We start from the raw sequence: 6,206 nt of genomic DNA, 5'->3' as shown, positions 1-6,206 counted from the left end.
AGAAGCTGCCTCCTTCCACAACACCACTCTGCTTTGACTGTGCTTTGACTCCTAAAGTGTAGGAGTCAGTGAAAATAGACATCCTACAATGCAATGGACAGCCCCACACAAGCACCGGCTGTACTATGTCTTTCTAGACATTCATGTAAGTGGAATAACCTTTTTGACATTATCTGAGCCTGGATGCTAACTTTGTTTTACATATATTCTCAAAGTACTTTTGACACAAGTTCTAATACCTAACAAATTGTCCAGAATAGTCTCCAGCCTATCAATCAAGAGGAGTCTGTGCCATCTAGCTAGGACCTGTACCAAGAATTGTTCATTATTGTGAAAATCACGTCACCAATAATGCAATGACATTCTTCGTACTTGAGTCACAAGTATGATACTCCTGTATGAGTATACATTTGTGATTTCCATTCTCTGTGTGAGTATAAGCATGTGACTGCTTCATCATGTCTTTTGTATCAGCCAGGCCCATGTACTTACAAATTGAAATACACATTAATTTATTATTTTTAATTACTCTACACTTGCTAATCCATTATATTAAAATTAGGGCATTGTAACGATTTATTTTCTGTGTGAAATTACATATAAAGATGGATTTTATTATCTATAAGTCATATTATCTTTGGGAATAAAAAAGTACATTACCAAATATCTGTTAGCAAGAGGAGATATTAGGTCTGATAGGTTTGAGATATCAATATTAGCCTTTATTCAATGAACATTTACAATGATTCTTGTGGATCTTTGACATACTCTTTCAGGGTTCAGCTACACTAGTCCCTGCAGTCTCACTCCCGTAAAGGCACTGTCCATACCAGGGATATCTCAGTATGCCTTGCAGCCAAGACTACCGATTTACAGATACCATCCTAAAATTCAAGAAGAAATTGTAGAAATTATGTCATTCATTTTAACTAAAAGCTAGATTCATATTAATAATGATAGCATATGAGAGATTAATACCTATTTTTAACCTATATTTAAATGCTTTTACATGTATTGATTTTGTTTGATATTCATAACACCCTGTGAGATCGTAGGGATGACAGTGGATTTCTGTCGCTGCTTAACAATGGAGAAACCTGAGGCTCTTCACTGGCTTCTAGACTGGCTCAAAGTCACAGGTCTACCAAGAAAGAGCCGAAATTCAAACCTGCACTTTCAGAAGACAAAAGCTGTACTCTTTTTGTTTATGTAATGCTGCCTCTCAAGTAACAAGAGGAGAAAAAAAATAATAGAAAGACTAAAATAAAAATAATATGAGGGGCGCCTGGGTGGCGCAGTCGGTTAAGCGTCCGACTTCAGCCAGGTCACGATCTCGCGGTCCGTGAGCCCGAGCCCCGCGTCAGGCTCTGGGCTGATGGCTCAGAGCCTGGAGCCTGTTTCCGATTCTGTGTCTCCCTCTCTCTCTGCCCCTCCCCCGTTCATGCTCGTCTCTCTCTGTCCCAAAAATAAATAAACGTTGAAAAAAAATTAAAAAAAAATAATCAATATGAAATGCTGCAACATGCAAATATTCTAACAGTGATTTCTGAAAGCCTAAAGAGGAAATTCAACACCATAATCTAGAAGATTTAATTAAGGTGGCTCTTTTGACATGTGAATATACTCTTCAAATGCAACTGGCCATAGGTCGTATCTTTGGACCTGATGTGTACAGTGCCCATGTACATGCATAAATGGGTCCCAAAAAAGACACTTGAAAATAACTGTGCTGCTCTCTACTGTTGACAAAGGGGTAGGCACACAAAGAGCAAACATTTGCTACTTGTGTCTCCGAGGTGATAATAAAAATGGACAGCTACAAAGTACTACTAACATCATTTCACTTTTATCCATGATTGGTTCAATAGCAACTTTTTCATTGAAATAAATATTTGACTAAACCTATTTGTTTAATGAGACCAAACAATTCCTTTGGCTTAGAACAGACCCTACAGGGGTGCCTGGGTTGCTCAGTCAGTTAAGTACCCAACTCTTGATTTTGGCTCAGTCATGATCTCATGGTTTGTGAGATTAAGCTCTACATCAGGCTCTGCACTGACAGCGTGGAGCCTGCTTGGATTCTCTCTCTCCCTCTCTCTCTGCCCCTCCCCTGTTTGCATGCCTGTGTGCATGCACGCTCTCTCTCAAAATTAAATAAATAAATAAATAAATAAATAAATAAATAAGTAAACATTAAAAATAAATAAAACAGACAATACAATTACAGTTTCTAATTGTTTTTATTTGAATTCTGTGCTCAAGTCTAGTTGAAAAGAAATGAACTAGCTGAAAAGACATGCAGTACCTGTAGCTAGTTTGCAAATTCTTATGTCAGGGTTAAATGAGTCCTGAAGGTCACAAAAAAGCAAATGAATGTCTTACAGATGACAATTCATCCATAGGAAGCAGCTGCCTAGAGAAATGTGTTAAGGTGTCTGAGGTTCTGTCAAGGCTCAGTGAGAAAGAGTGCTATAATTGTTTAGTAATGTCTTCCATGGAAGGTAAAATGAGATGGTTGTACACAGACAACACACCTGTGATCCTGCACTAATTTGATCCACTCATTTTACAGATGAAGAAATTGAAGTCCAATAAGATTAAATTCAAATTCAAATTCAATCAAAGATCTCCTCACTGCTTGAAGTTAGGCTAGGTCAAGAATTCAAGCATCTCATATTGTGGAACATTCTTCTTGCAATTAGATATGTTTCTTAGTTAAACCTCCAAGAACAGTGTTCAAAAAATTCCAGCCCAAATTTCAGAAGGTAAAAAGTGATGTTCATTTTCAATATAGCTTAAGATAGTTGTTTACTGGCATCAATGTGCATGTTTTCTTCTTTACATAGATCAAGAGCCTTTGTGAAAGGTATGGGCACAGACAAAGCCCTTTCATCTTACAATTGATCTTTTTGATGATTTGTTCATAAGGAAATAGAATTTCCCATTGTAGAGTCATTTCCATGGTTACCTATTGATTTCCTATAGGAAACATCCTGTTTACACGGCCATCATGTCTTTATTGTGGAGGGTAAATCACCTCCTGAGTTTTCACTTTATCTGCAACCTGAGCCATGTAAAAATGAGCTCTGCAAAATTACCAGAACAAGATAAATAAATGATTCATGTGAATTGGTTTTGCATGAATAAGTGATTAATCCTTTCTTTCAACCTTGTTAGGAGAAAATGCAGAATTAATGTCATTCTATGCAAATAGAAGCCCACTTTCCTGAATTCTGACCTAATTACAGGTATTTGTGAGGCAAAGTATATGTGGAATTTCTTGCAGTTTTTTTTTAAATAAGACTGCTACTGAAAATCAGAAATTCAACTTCTCATTATAAGTCTTAACTGCAGATACACATAGATGATATTGAGATTTACTCTCAAGGTTCTTTCAAAATGTCCCATTTGTAGCATGCCAAAGATAAATGACCTTAATGGTTCAAAATAGGCCTTACTATTGCTTACCAAATAGTTGAGCCCAGAGGTCATGTCACAACCGTACCAGCCTGAACTGACTATACTCTTAGAAGCAAAACACCCAGGATACCAATGTCTTGGTGTAGTGAAAAATGAGTGAACCATTCATTAAATCAGTAGAACACTCAAGAACCCAAAACAACATCAACAAAATGAAATTCCCTTAACTATGAGGCAGAAAATTATAATTCCACTCTCTAGAAATGTGCCTCAGCTCTGTGCTAGAGGCTTAGGTCTCTGCCTCCAATAGCATTTTACCTGTAGGTGGGTACTTTGAATATAAACTAAGACTAACCAAATAATTCTGCACAAGTCACAAAATAAGAATACTTGAAGGAAGAGGTCACTTTGGACTGGAAGATCGTCAAAAAAGACTTCTTGTGTAAGAAGTGGAAGTATATTTTGAGAACTGGCCCTGAAGAAGCAGTAAGATTTGGATAGATACAAGTGGAAAATTACAGCAGCTAATATTTAGTGAGCACTTACTATAAGCCAGGTACACCACCAAATCCTTTACACTCCCTGTCTTACTTCATCTTCACAACTACCCAGGGAGGTGAGAAAGCTATTAACATCTCCTTTTATATGTGAGAAAGCTGAAGTTAAACATCTAGTTTTACAGGGCTAGTGGCAATGATTTCAATGCAGACCGACTCCTGAGTCTACAGTTGTAACTATACCATTCCAGGCAGAGGGAAATAAGGAACACCATGGCAGGATGCAAATCATAGAGAAAGAGGGTGGCAGAGGGTAAATCAGTCAATCAAGACATGAGTCCTATAGGGAGAGGGAGGGACGGCTAGGAAAACAGCATGGCGATGGATTATAGAGATCTCTGAACACCATTCTTGGTAGAATAAGATATGTGAGAATGGAACTCCAACTGAAAAGGTGCCAATTAATTCAGGTGGCACTGACCTGTGAGTCAGAATAGGTCTTAATCACCAGAACACTAAATGCTCATTATCCAACCTTTTAATGCGCAGCCTAGAAAGTTATCCTTGAAGAACCAAGATTTGATCATGCTGTTAAGGGGAAGAGAAAAAAGAAAAAGAATGAAAGAAACAATGCTTTGATCTCTCCCAGACAACAACTCTGTATCTCAGATGCATGTTTTCATTTCTTCCAGGTCCCTAGTGGAGATAAAATGAACAAAAGGAAAGAACAGATGGGACTAAAAGCAAAAGTTAGCTGATGAAAGAAAAAAAGCAAGGCTCAGGGAAGAGTGTATAGAAGGACACAGAATTAGAGCAAAGGGTTTTGAAATGTAAGGTTATCTCCCCTGCTGAGTTAAATACAAAACAACTCTATTGACTACTTTGCAAAGTAAAGTGGCTTTAGCAAGTCCTGTTGGAGACTGGTGCCTGGGAATAATCATATAGATCGTTCAGCAGAGAGGTCACCTGATGGAAACAGGTCAGTTATAAGGGCCTGGGGCACATGCATCAGTGCTTCCTTGTGAAAACAAGGTTAGAGACTACTCCAACATCTTAAACTGGTACAAGTGGAAATTAAAACCAGAGAAGGTCAAATGAAATGACATTGTACTGGGAATCAGGAGAGTGGTTCCTACTTTTCCTGAGAGGATAAATGCATTTCCCAAGGTGACAAGATAAGTGGTAGAGTGCCCAGATCACATGTCCTGACTCAGGAGAGCATGCTTTCTTCTATACCCATGAACTGTAGAACGAACCAGACCTTTATTCAAATTCTAGCTGTGCCACTTCTTAGATATGTGACCTTAGGTAAGTTGTTTTCCCCCCTGCTGCCAAGATTAAAAAAAAAAAAAAATGCAAGTTCTTTGCTCTCAAATAAGTAAAGTAAATCTAACACAAATAGAAAAGGTTGAAAAGGAGGAGCCAGTGCTATTACTTGACTTTCTGCCCAGCATCAGACTCATTGTCATAATTATAAGTGGGTAAAGTGTACTGATTTCTTCAGCAAGCAACAATCTCCTTCTCCTTCTCCATAGCTGCCAGACTGACTCTCAGAGTTGGTCTGATTGTCTTGGGAAAATGGCAGGAAATCAGGAAAGTGTACCTTCAACACCAGATAGTATGTATTGATTACTCAGAGCTGTCTACTGTACTTACAGCTTTATATACATGATCTCCTTCAATCCCTCAATAATCCTATGGATTACGATCTCAGTTGTACAAATGAGAAAAGTGAGTTTCAGAAAGATTAAGTGACTTGCCCAAGTCCTACTGGAATTAGCATGTGGCTCTAAGCTACTAGCAATCTAACAAGTTCTTATGTGAACCACAACAAAGCTGCCGACTTCCCAGTATATTTACCGTGACCAAACTCAGGACTGTCTAGTACAAACAAGGAGGTCCTGCTAGTCCAAACATACTTCTTAAATCCCAGGCATGATTGCTATTCCCCCATGGAGCAGAATTTTTAATGCCAATTCAATAACTCTGTTGCATTTCAACAATTTCCAAGGCACTGAAGTGGCAAATAAGTCCCTTCCCCTTCCCCTTTCCTTTCCTTTCCTTTCCTTTCCTGCCCTGTCCTCAAGGCAGTTGTAGTTTAGTATGAAGCTGACAAGGAAAGAAATAACAGCAGGTTAGGTTGTCTTATTCTAAGACATACTTGAGCAGTATAGATGTACAAAGGATAGAGACAGGAAAGGAACAGGCAGTGAGACACTGAGGGGAGACTAGGAAGGAAAGGAAAGGAAAGGAAAGGAAAGGAAAGGAAAGGAAAGGAAAGGAAAGGAA

The 6,206-nt window shown here is 38.4% G+C and overlaps 1 pseudogene; it reads left to right on the top strand.

Annotated features, from left to right (window-relative positions):
• The first annotated feature begins 1,057 nt into the window (after positions 1-1,057).
• Positions 1,058-6,206, top strand: part of LOC121041369 (40S ribosomal protein SA-like) — a 12,790-nt pseudogene continuing 7,641 nt past the window's right edge.

This window comes from Herpailurus yagouaroundi, unplaced genomic scaffold (genome assembly GCF_014898765.1).
Source record: "Herpailurus yagouaroundi ecotype Mexico unplaced genomic scaffold, PumYag 183, whole genome shotgun sequence".
NCBI classification, from domain to species: domain Eukaryota; kingdom Metazoa; phylum Chordata; class Mammalia; order Carnivora; family Felidae; genus Herpailurus; species Herpailurus yagouaroundi.
This window is presented reverse-complemented; position numbering and strand designations above follow the sequence as displayed.